Source organism: Nannobrachium achirus, assembly GCF_963921795.1.
Source record: "Nannobrachium achirus genome assembly, chromosome: 14".
Taxonomy (NCBI): Eukaryota; Metazoa; Chordata; class Actinopteri; order Myctophiformes; family Myctophidae; genus Nannobrachium; species Nannobrachium achirus.
This window is the reverse complement of record NC_137821.1, coordinates 45,586,272-45,599,105: the sequence shown is the minus strand read 5'-3', so window position 1 is coordinate 45,599,105 and position 12,834 is coordinate 45,586,272.

Sequence of the window (12,834 nt, the reverse complement as noted above, 5' to 3'; positions counted from 1 at the left end):
TGGGCATATAAGGAAGCATAGTTGTAGAAACTAAGATTGGCTACTTTCACCTTATTCACTTTAGAAAACCATTTTATTTGCATATTCTTGACATTAGGTCTGAAGAACTTATTAAAGTCCTTGTTGAATTGCTTCATTTCAGAGCAGTGTGTGGAGTCCAGACTGCAGGTGAAGATGAACTCTCCAGACTCAGCCAGGGCCATTTCTATTAAACAGGAGGAACCTGAAGATCAGCCACACTTCGGTAAGTTTAACCACTTGAACCCTAGCATCGCTGTGCAGGGGGAACATGCTGAAAATTGTCATGCGCACAATTTGTTGAGTATTATGTTTTAATATTGTTTCATCATTTCAGGATTGAAATTAAATATTTGCTGTAACATTATATATTTTAGTTAAAAATTTCAAGTGGTGCCAACTAAACGTTATGTTGCTTCAGTACTTTTCACTGTGGGCCGTTGAATATAGCATGTCTGTCCAAAATGGCAGGAGAGAACAGAGGAGAGGAGATACATGTGGATATATGGATAAATATCTTTGCCTTTTTTTACTATTTAGAAAAACATTTAAAATACCTAAAATAGCCGATCTACAACAACATGTTGTGAGCGTGTAGATCAGCTATTTGAACAATTTAAAAATGTTTTTAAATGGTAAAAAGGGAAAAAAAAGGCCAAGAAGTTTAGTGGTTTAGTGTTTAGTATGGATGAAAAGAGTGTCCTCAAATTTTTGGCTTAGGAATGCGACAAAAACAAACATATCCATGAATTCAGGTCTTCATGGGGTGAGTAATCAATAGTTGGGGGTGAACTAATCCCTTGTTGAATTGCTTCATTTCAGACCAGTGTCTGGAGTCCATATTTTATTTACCTGATTTTCCCGTTCACGCCACAGCCATATAAAGTACTTTCTTTCACACAGAGAAGGAAAAAATACAACCGTGATGATCTGTGTGTAAGCTATGGTCCAAACCATTTAGACCCAGAGTGCGATATGGGGGGGAAAAAAGAGATATATCCATGTTCCTGCAGCAATGATGAAAACAATTCAATGGGTGCCGGAAGTCGCTGAATGTAGTATACCACGAGGCATCATGGGAAGTGGTGTTTTTTCGCTACTCCCGGCCGCCGCAGGCTATCGGTTACCATGGTAACCACTAACCAGTTAAAGGTGTATTCAGTGATAATGAAAGTGGACGGGGGTCATCTTGTCCCTTACTGGCTTTACAGTGTGGAAATGTTTAGTTTTTTATAGATTTTTTTACACCATTATAATGTTCTCAATTTGATCATTAGACCCAATCACTGAATATCGGTAGGCCTACGTCTCTAGTTTCAGGATATGTATGATTCTGATTTACTACTAGACTGTGGCATTTTATGAGTTCAGTAGTTTACAATCTAGGCATTTAGCAGACGTTCTTAATTCAGAGCGACTGTGGTTCTCAAAACTTTTATTTTGACCATCATAACTAAACATCATAACGTAACTATGGCCATACTCTACCCTGATTGGTCGAGGACTGGCTGGCCACCTCTGAAAACCGAATCTAGCTATGCTCGTAACACAGGCCATGGTGGAAGTCCTTATATAGTCAGCACACATTCTAATGAGGAGAATGAATGGAAATGTACCAATTATATTTTTATTTTAATGAAATACAATCACTGAATATACCTTTAATACGTCTGTTAACGGGCCGTGGCACTTCACGGGGGGAAATCGTTATCATGTTCACAGATGTGTTAGGCATCCCATGTGTTAAGTATTTTAAGGATAAGGGCGGGGTAGGGCTTCTATGAAAATATAGGTCACCGGCTTTACCCCAAATGGAATAAACAGGAAGTAAACGTAAATGGAATCTTGTGATCGTGTGTTCTCCTGGTTCTCTGTGTGTTAGATAATGAAATGGTGACTTTATACAAAACATGTGAAAAGAAATTTTTGGTGGTGTGGGCCTTTGAAAAAAAGAAGGAAAAAAAACAGGTGAAAAGACATGATTGTAAGTAAATGAGTTAAGCAGAAGATACATACTTTTGTACATGGAGGTTGCAAAGGATAATTCATCCCCACAAATATATTTGTTCTATCGATTACTCACCCCATGGAAACTTGAATTGATGGATATCTTTCGTTGCATTCCTAAGCCAATAGGACCAACAGTGGTTCCCTATGGAGACAAAGAGCCTGCTTTGTTCTCTATGGAGACACTATGGGCCCTATTTTCATCCATGTTAAACCCTAAACCCCTAAAATTCTTTGCCTTTTTTACTTTTTTGAAAAACATACTAAAATAGTTCAAATAGCTCATCTGCAGGCTCACAATGTGTTGATGTAGATGAGATATTTGAAGTATTTAAAAACGTTTTTCAAAATGGTAAAAAAAAAAAAAGGCAAAGGGGTTTAGGGTTTATCATGGATGCAAATAGGGTCCTAAGAGTCTCCTCAAATTATTGGCTTAGGAATGCGACAAAAGCATAAAATATCCATGAATTCAGGTCTTCTCGGGATGAGTAATCAATAGAAAAAAATATTTTTGGGGGTGAGCTATTCCTTAAAGTTTAAGTAATCCAGTGTTCGCTATCATGTTGTTTTTCTGCTCCTAGACATCCTGCACATGGTTGTGTGTAAAGAGGAGGTTTCTCCTGATCAGGAGGGGAGCTCCAGTCTGCTTCAGGAGGAAACAGAGCCTCCACACATTAAGGAGGAACAGGAGGAGCTACCTCAAAGACCAGAGGAGCCTGATGGGTCAACGTCGACATTACCAGCAGTGAAATGTGAACATGATGATGAAGACATCGCTTCGCACCGTCCTGGAGTTGAAGTCGAGCTAGAATCTGACACTGAAGTCACTGAAGACAGTGATGATTGGGAGGAGACCAGTGGAGGTCAGTCAGTGTTAAACACAGGGACAGGACTAATGTGTGGGGGAAAGAAAATGTGAGTTGGAATCATAGAGGTCGATGATATATATAATTAAATCAGTAATATTAAAAGGGAAACCGTAATTGTCTCCACCAGGCCGAAGGCATGGGGAGACTATGTTTTGTCCCCTGACCATCCGTCCGTCTGTCCACGTGTCCGTCCGTCTATTACCAGCTGATCTCGGGGCCATTGACCCAGTCGCTGCCAAGATGCCACACTCCCTGGATGCCAATTCAGAACCTCTGACCCACAATTTTTACATTGACCCGTTCTAGCGCCAACATGAGGCCGATTTTTGGACATTACTCCTACAGATTTTGTCCAAGAATCCCTCAAATCGGTAGATAGTATCTCTACAGTCATGTGATCAACATAAATGTGTTTGATTTTCCATATTCCATCCTGATTGTCTGAGATTGGCTTCCAGTGTGTGATTTTGATGAAATTGTGCACGCACATTCCCACTAGGCCGAGGAAGAAATGTCAATTAAAAATGCTCAAATCAGCCTCATGGTGGCGTTATAACAGGCCGATTTGTGTCTTTACCTATAACTCCACCGATCAGTGTAAAACTATGTATTCACACAAGAGTTCTCAAATTCTGCCCGAGCCCGACCCGACCCGGCCCGACGTAATCGGGCCGAGCCGGGCCCAAAAATTATAATAATTAGTTGGGCCAGGCCGGGCCCCGGGCTCCGTCACTCAAGCAACAGAGAACAGGCGCATATCGCTGTCTGCCTGTCTTTAGCGCAGCTCTGAAGCCTGTCTAAGTTCCTAACTAATTATCCAAGGATAATCAGTGACGCATACGGAAGTATAGTCTATCAGTCTCATAGAGCAGTCTGGTTGTTGTGATGACGTCACAATCGAAACCTTTGGATATACGGAAATTCTGCTACAGCAGCGAGTCAGCGTTAGCTCTGTGTTGACCGGCTACGATGAAAGTTTCGAGCTGCATGTTAAATTAAAAGGCAGCAGGCAATTTCACAAGTTTGTAATAAGTATAAATCCAAGAAAACTAGCCTACTTTCAAAGCGGAACCAACCTGGATATATTGACAAGGACTTAAAAGGATTGTATTACAACAACATCAACATGATCAACCTAAAAGCACCATACGTTGACAGCCTTACCTTATCATCTCGTCTGGTAAGATATTAATTCCATTATGCTTTCTGGTTAATCAAGTGTCCTTTGCTGCTGCTGTGTGCATTTATATTAAAGGGTTTACAGCCGTAGCGTGCCGCTTATTACGTGCCTGAGTTGTGTATGTTTAAGCATGGTGGTCAGGAGGAGGTGCCGCGCACTAAAGAACAGATCTGCAAACCCAGAATGCCAGCCAGATGAACACGTTTTGGGTTTATAGATCTGCCGAGCCAGCTGCCTGTGTTTGATGCGTGACCGTTGAAAGGACGAAACATAAATCACGCAGGCAGCGACAACGGAAGGGAGAGAGAGGATGAGAGCTGTATGATTGAGATTGACTGTTGACAACAACAGGGATTTAACGTTAGCACATTTTGTGCAGAACCTTGCATGTTTCATGAGCAATTTAACACGTGAAGTTGCCATTTAGCCAAATATTATATGTCCATTCTCTCACTGTTGTAATTTGAGACACTGGTGCTGCCTGCTGGCGACATTTCTTTTTTTTTTCTCTCTCTCACTCGGGCTTTTGGGTTTTCGGGCCGAAAATGATGATAATTGTTAGGGTCGGGCCGGGCTCCAGGCCGGCCCACTCGGGCCCAGTTAGGTCCGGGCCTTAATTTCCAGGCCCGTTGAGAATAATAAATTGTATAGCGCCACCAGGAGGCAGACCTATGTAAAAGACATTCTTTGAAATTACTCCTTCAGATTTTATCCAAAAATCAAGCAAATCAGTACACAGTATCTCTATAGTAATGTGATCCAGACAGATTTGTCAGATATTTCATATTCTATCCTGGCTGGATTCCAAAGTTTGCAGGATTGGTTAGTTTTGAACACAATGCCTCAAATCGCAGCCAGCGATTTGTGTGACATTTTGCACGCACATTCCCACTAGGTCGAGGACAAATGCCACCCATTTCACATTTGCCTGTTATAGTGCCACCAGCAGGTCAACCTTTGCATAACGCAATACCTCAAATCATGCATGCAGTGTCCCATTGCAGTGAAAGGCCCAAGAACACATGGCCTTTTACTGCGCCACCAGGAGGCCACAATACCTGATCTGGTGGAGAGTCGGAGACCTGTGCCCGGAAGAACACTAGCCTGGAACCAGACCAATCCGCCTGGGCAAAAGAACCTGCCCTTGGCGAATATGGGCCTGGCCCCGCTCAATTGTGAATCCGTTTCCTCTCCCCCAATATTTGGGGGAACCAATCGGTGCCATAGCATTGGTCCGAAGGTTCATTAGTCCGAAGGTTCATTAGTCCGAATTTGTTAAGAATATTATGCCTAACCCTAACCCTAACCTCAGTAACTCTAACTAAATTCGGACTAATGAACCGTCAGACTTATGGACAGTCCCTAACCAATCAGGGACCAGCATTGGTCTGGTCTAACCAATCGTGTCCAGAGCAATTCTTTTAATCCACCCCTTGGAAATGAAAATTCTGCCCGTGAGTCCAGACTAATATCCGATACGCAGTGTTCGGCTACTAATAACCCCAATAGTTAAAAGAGCCGGTAGGCTAAGCATGGGAGATTAAAAAGACTTGTATGACTCGCACCTTAAAACACTCACATCCACAAATCATTTATATAGCTATGTTTAAAAATGCTTTACTTAGATTAGAGTTTCAGTTACACCAAGTATTACAGTTATGCAATTAAAATAACGTAATAAATATGTGTATGAAATAAATAAGCAGTGAGCAAAAATACAACAATAAAAGTGATTTCTTGCTATGAAAAGTGCTATATAGTGCGGTCAACAAAAGTTTTCCCTCCCAGCTCACCCTACCTCCAAGGACACCACCAGCCTTGAAGGTGAGCTTGGGAGCTCTGCCTTTTGTTAACTCTGAATCTGAGGCCACCTACATAGACACGCCCACAGAATGAGGTGCCAATGGGTGCCTCCACCAGATAGCCAATCAATCAGTTAATCGAGTGCCCAAAATACCAATTAACCCAGTTTGGCTCCTACATTCCGGCCCCTAATTAAGCCTGTGCATTAATTACACAATTATTACTATGTAGGAGCCAGACTTTAACCTTAGCACCATTACTATTCAATAATTCAAGAAAATAGAAATTCAATGCAAATTCATTCAAATGCATAATTTCATATCAATAGAAACTTCATCTTCGTATTCTCCTCTCCGTCTGCAAAAAATGGAAAATAGAGAGAGAATTTCAGAGAGCCCGAGAGCTCTAAGAGTGAACAAAGGATTCAGAGCATGAACGCTCCAATTAAGAGTTCATGGCCCCTCTGCTTCCTGAAGAAGGCACACTTTTGTAATGGGCCTGTCCAAGCAGCTGGTCTTCGTCTTAATGCGAATTTGTCGCACCAGCCCCTTCTTATCTGGAATTGCCTTCACAACTTTTCCTGTCAACCACGTGTTACGAGGTGCGGTTTCATCCACCACAATGACCAGATCTCCAGGAACAAAGTTCCGCTCAATGTTCTGCCACTTGTGGCGCTCCTGAAGCTGTGGGAGGTACTCCTTCACCCAGCGCTTCCAAAACAAGTCAGACATATACTGTATCTGTCTCCAACGACGACGAACATAGATGTCTTGCTTGTCAAACACTCCTGGTGGTAATGAGGGCTTAGACTTGAGAAGCAGAAGATGGTTTGGCGTCAATGCTTCTAAGTCGTTGGGATCGGTGGAAGCTTTAGTTATTGGGCGGCTGTTCACAATAGCTTCAGCCTCACAAAGAACTGTATGCAGGCCTTCGTCGTCAAGATTCTGGGTCCGCAAGATGGAATTCAACACCTTACGTACAGATCTTATCAAGCGCTCCCACACTCCACCATGGTGTGACCCATAGGGAGGATTGAAAACCCACTTGATTCCCTTCTGCAGGAGCATGCCGCCAATTTGAGCCTGGTTCCATCTTCCAATTGACTCCCTGAGCTCGCGTTCAGCCCCGACAAAGTTCGTCCCATTGTCCGAACGCAACTCCAACACCTGACCACGCCTTGCCACGAAGCGTCTGAGAGCATTGATAAAAGAATCAGTGTCAAGAGATGCTGCTACCTCAAGATGCACAGCTCTTACGGCCAGACAGGTGAAGATGACCCCGTACCTTTTTACTGTACATCTTCCTCGCCGAACCTCAAAAGGCCCAAAGCAGTCTACTCCAGTTCGAGTAAATGGAGGCTCGTCAGGGGAAACCCTGTCAAGAGGGAGATCTGCCATACGTTGGCGTCCCGGTACTGCATGCAGTCTTCGGCAGATGACACACTTAGACAGAGTCCTTCTAATAGCAACACTGGCTCCTGGGATCCAGTATCTCTGACGGAGATTCGACAGCATGTGGTTTCGGCCACCATGCCCTGTCACTTGATGAATGTGACGCAGAAGAAGGTCAGAAACGTGAAAGTCCTTGGCCAAGATAGCAGGATGTCTTGCCTCCTCTGGCATGGCTGCTCTACCAAGCCTACCCCCAACTCTTAGAATGCCACCTTCAAGAATGGGGTTGAGCCTGTAGAGATGGCTAGTCTTCTTCACACCTTCCCCTTTCTGCAAGGCACTTATCTCGTCAGAGAACCTCTTCCCTTGACAAAAGGAAACAATTGCAGTTTCTGCCTTGGCAAGCTCTTCAACTGAAAGAGGACCTTTCACCACCACCTGAGCTCTGGCAGTCTGCATCTCCTCACGTAACTTCTCTTCCTCCAGACCAGACTGGACAAGATGCCTTCTCTTCTGAGCCAGATCCAGCAACAGCCTCTTGAACCGGAAAAGCCAACCAACCATCTTTCTCAAGCGAAACCAAGATGAGAAGTGACTAATGAACTGCATGACCAAGTCCGCCTGCTCATCGGCTTGAATCGCATTGACAGACACAACCGCCTTAACCTCAGGATCTTCTGGAGATACCCTTCCAGAGAGATCAGGTTGTTCTGGCCACTCAGTTTCAGGCTCAACAAGGAACTTGGGTCCTGTCACCCAAGCATCAGACCTCAAGAAGGATTCCACTCTGGCACCTCTGGAAGCCAGGTCTGCTGGATTACGTGACGTGTCAACGTATCTCCACTGAGAAGGACTGGACAACGTGAGTATTTCAGAGACACGATTTGCCACAAATGTCTTGAACCTCGATGTTTCGTTCCGGATGTATTTAAGTAAAGGAGGTACTATCCGTCCAGAAGACTGATTCCAGCAGTGGCATTTGCAACTCTCTTTTCCAGAGCTTATCCATCCTGCTTGCCACCACTGCGGCTGTCAACTCCATGCGAGGAATTGTGACAGATTTCAATGGAGCCACTCGTGCCTTACCCATTACGAAGGAACAGTGGGTTTGTTCGTGGATGTCATTCAGTAACAGGTAAGTGACTGTGCCGTACCCATCCTCGCTGGCATCCGCAAAGTGATGCAATCGAGCGGAAGTGACTTCTCCAAACTTGGGAGGCTTCAAGCACCTGCTGATCCGAAACTCTTCAATCAGATGAAGCTCCTCCAGCCAGCCTGCCCACTCCTGGGCAGTACTTACCGGCAAAGCATCATCCCAGCCCAGCTGATTTCTGCACAGGCTTTGAAGTAGCTTCTTGGCGCTCAGCACCACAGGCGCAAGGAATCCCAAGGGATCGTAGATGGAGCTGACGGTGGATAAGATTCCTCTCCTTGTCAGAGGTTTGTCCTTCAGTGTGATCTTGAACTTGAAGGCATCCGACTGGACGCACCACTGTACGCCCAGAGCCCTTTCCACGGGCAAAGTATCATTGTCCAAGTCAAGATCCTTGACATCCACCGCTCTTTCCTGGTGAGGTATGGCAGCAAGCACAGCGCGTCTGTTGCTAATCCACTTGTTTAGCTGGAAGCCTCCTTTGGCACACAGAGCCCTTAGTTGGCGATATAGTGATACCGCCTCCTCTTCAGTACCAACTGATACAAGGCAATCATCCACATAGAAATGATGCAGAACAGTGTTCACAACCTCTGGGCCGAACTGGTCCCGGTTATCCTCTGCACATTTTCTTAAGGCAAAGTTTGCACAACTTGGGGAAGACGTTGCCCCAAACAGATGTGCCAACATCCTATGCTCCACCAAATCCTGACTGTGGTCCCCATTTGGCCACCAAAGGAACCTCAAGAGGTCAGAGTCCGATCTTGGTACTTTGACCTGATGGAACATAGCTGCGATGTCAGCCATAAGAACAACAGGCTCTTTTCGGAACCTGCTCATGACCCCAACCAGTGAGCTCGTAAGATCTGGGCCTTGAAGTAGTTGAGCATTCAAAGATGTTCCTTGGAAAGTAGCCGCGCAATCAAACACGACTCTCAACTTTTTCTTCTGCGGGTGGTACACACCATGATGTGGTATATACCACACCTTGCCATCGGAACGACCCAGATCCTCTGTAGGCACCTGCTCTGCATAACCGCTGGAGATGACCTCACTCATAAAGTTGGTGTGGTCCGCATGAAACGAACGGTCCTTGTTGAATCTCCTTTTGAGAGCCAAGGTACGCTGTTCAGCAACCTTCCTGTTGTTCGGCATCCTGACACTCCCTTGTCTCAAAGGTAGGCCAATGTGGTAATGACCATCAACCAACTGTACAGAACTGTTGACAGACTCCATGAAGTTGAGGTCTTCCCTAGACAATCCAAGCTGTTCATCCTGAACGCATTCAGGGAAGTCTGCCTTCGTCTGTTGCTCCCACAGCTGGTCAAGCGCTGCAACTGAAATCCTATTGACAGTGACATCGTGACTCGGGCAAGCTGTGTCAGTAAGGCATTCACCTCTGAGAGGACCATTGACGGTCCAGCCCAACATGGTTCGAATTGCATAAGGACCGTCATCCACGCTTCTGACCACCTCCCACGGCTCCAAAGCCTTGGGAACGTTGGTTCCAATAAGGAGATCGACCCCTGAATCGATCGCTGTTATCCTGATGTGTTCAAGATATGGCCATTTCAGCAGATCATCCTGCTTAGGGATGTTCCCTTGATGGACAGGCATGCATTTCTGCGTAAAGATTGCAGGTAGCTCACAGAAGTCATCTGTGTCCAGACCGGCTACCTCCAAATCCATCACGATGTGACTGCCGACCACCTTTTCCTGACCCATAGTTCTCAAGAGGATGTCGGACCGCCTTCCAGACAGGTTCAAACGGTTCATGAGCCCTTCCGTACAGAATGAAGCCGAGCTTCCTGGATCAAGGAAAGCATAGGTCACCACTGTTTTATGACCTTTCTTAGACTTCACCCGAACCGGAAGTATGGCGAGTGTGCAGTCACTCTCTCCGGCCCCAGAAAGACCACTGGACTGCACCGAGATCAAAGCACTATCTGCTGTCACTGGAGTTCCTTTGGCTTGCTGTCTTTCCCTGTCTTTGAAGTTGATATGCAGCATAGTGGGATGTTTCAAACCACACACTTTGCACACCAGTCGTTTGCGGCATTCTTTGCTTCTGTGCCCAATGCACATGCAACCGAAACACACCCCTTTCTCTTTTAAGAAGGACATCTTATCAGTGTGTGTCTTCCTTTCCAATAGAAGACACATGTCCAAGGCATGTCCGGCTCCACAAAGCAAGCAAACTCCAACAGGTGTGCTCTTTTCCTTCTTCCATCCAGTGTCCTTGTTCCTATCAACAGTAGCAACAGTGGTCGCAAAGCTACTTCCCTTGGATTTAGAAAAGGTTTGCGGTTTAGCAAGCCTCACTTCCTTCCTAGACGCTGCAGGGGAAGGATCCTGCAAGTCCCCAAACAGTGGGTCGCTTGCCATCTTCACCTGCCTTTCAATGAATTGAACAATATCACTGAAGGTGGCTCTGCGACGGTACTTCTCCTGTAGGCTACAGGCGGCCTCTCTCCACTTATCCCTGAGCTTATATGGCAACTTCTTGACAACGGCCTGCATGTTAGCAGGGACATCCAACTCGTATGTAGACCCAAACTCTCCCAGAGCATTACAGCAAGCACGAAGCAGGAAGCTGTAAGACTGAAGAGCGTTGACGTCCTCGGACTTGAGCACTGGCCATGAGAAGACCTTGTCCATGTAAGCGGATGTAATCTTCAATGGGTCGCCAAAGTGCTCTTGAAGATTACATGAGAGCTTTACATGAGATTACATGAGAGCTTTCGAACACAGCATCGAAGAGAAGACTCAGAGCGCCTTCTCTTCGATGCTGTGTTCGAAAGCTCTCATGAAGGTTTGATACTCTAAGGGATCACCATGAAAGACCTGAATGTCGCGTTTTGGAAGAAAGAACAACGACTGTTGTTCAGCAAGCAAGGATGTTATCTGGTTTTGCTTCTCCAATACCGATATCAGCTGTCCATGATCGACGCTGCCATGCGCTGAAGGTGCAGGTTGGTTTGACTGCAACTGCTGCTCAGGATGTGCTGGAGGGTTGTGCATTCTGCTTTGCCGCACCCTAACAGTGTCAGGCCCTGGCTGCGACTGCAGCCCCACATGATTCACCTTAGGCTGAGCATCCAATAAATGAGGACGTGGCTGCTTAGGCCGGGCACCAAGCAAATGTGAACGTGACTGATGTTCACTAGAAGCGCCTTGAGATGGCTGAGCGACTGGCTGCCTTACAGACACAGGCACAAAGGGCTCAGCATCAGCATCCAATAAGTAGAGACTTGGCTGCCCAGGCCAAGAATCAAGCAAATGTGAACGTGACTGTTCACTAAAAGCACATTGCGGTGGCTGACCAACTGGCTGCCTTACAGGGACAGGCACAACGGGCTCAGCCTCAGCATCCAATGAGTGAAGAACATTTTGTTTCTCAAGGTAGGAGTTCATCCCATCTGCCTTACTAGCTGCACTACCAGACACTCGGGAGGTGCCGGAGACCCTTAAGACACTTATTTTAGCTGCTGATGCCGCTATCTCCATTTCCAAGTTCAACTTCTCTTTCCTTTTTCGGAACTGTGCCTCTTCCTCGTCCAAAGCGTGCTTCTCATTGAGTAGTTTCTGGCGAGCAAGAAGTGCTGCCATTTCTGCTTCTGCAAGGACGCATGCAGACAGTGTTGTAGAGGCATTGGAGCCTGCTTTACTGCCAGCAGTGTTCCTTTTCTTTGATGCTTTAACTGCAACATTAGAAATGCTATCAAGAGGGGTAACATCATCTACAAAAGCGTGCACCTCAGGCTCAGGGTGTTCTGAAACACAAATAATAGTAGTGTTATTTGCTACATCAGGTGTTACAACAGAAGGTGGATGTGGCTGAGGTAAAGCAGGAGAAGCACTAGCATCTTCACATAACTGCACTGTACTTTGAGGTTGGCCACTTGCATCTGAAAGCCATTTATTTGTACTTTCAATGAAGTCATCTTTATGCTTTTGTATGTCTGAAAACCAAATGTTTTGCTTCTCTTGTTCATCCGGAGGAAGCAATGGAACAACAGCATCATGAAGCTGACTTGATTCATCGTACAGTGCAGACACATTGTGAAGATGGGACTGTATGGTTTGAGCATTATCAGGACTTTGCATAAGCTCATTAATTAATTTGACACCTGCTTTGATTTTGTTAACCTTAGCTTTTCTTTCATTTTGAAGATGTTCCATTTTATTTGCAAGTGCTTTGGGAGTAGGCTTGGGTTGTCTTTTCTGTTCAGCATTAGAACCAGGCATTGGTGAATCCATTTGCATTCAAAGAATGAATAAAGAACAATAGCAGTTAAATAGCAGTTCGCACCTATCAATTACAGCAGTTCACAGCCCTAGTATGTGCGTGTAAATGTATGTAAATAAGAACAATGAAAATGTAATTCAATAGACAAAAGGCTTAAATCGAAT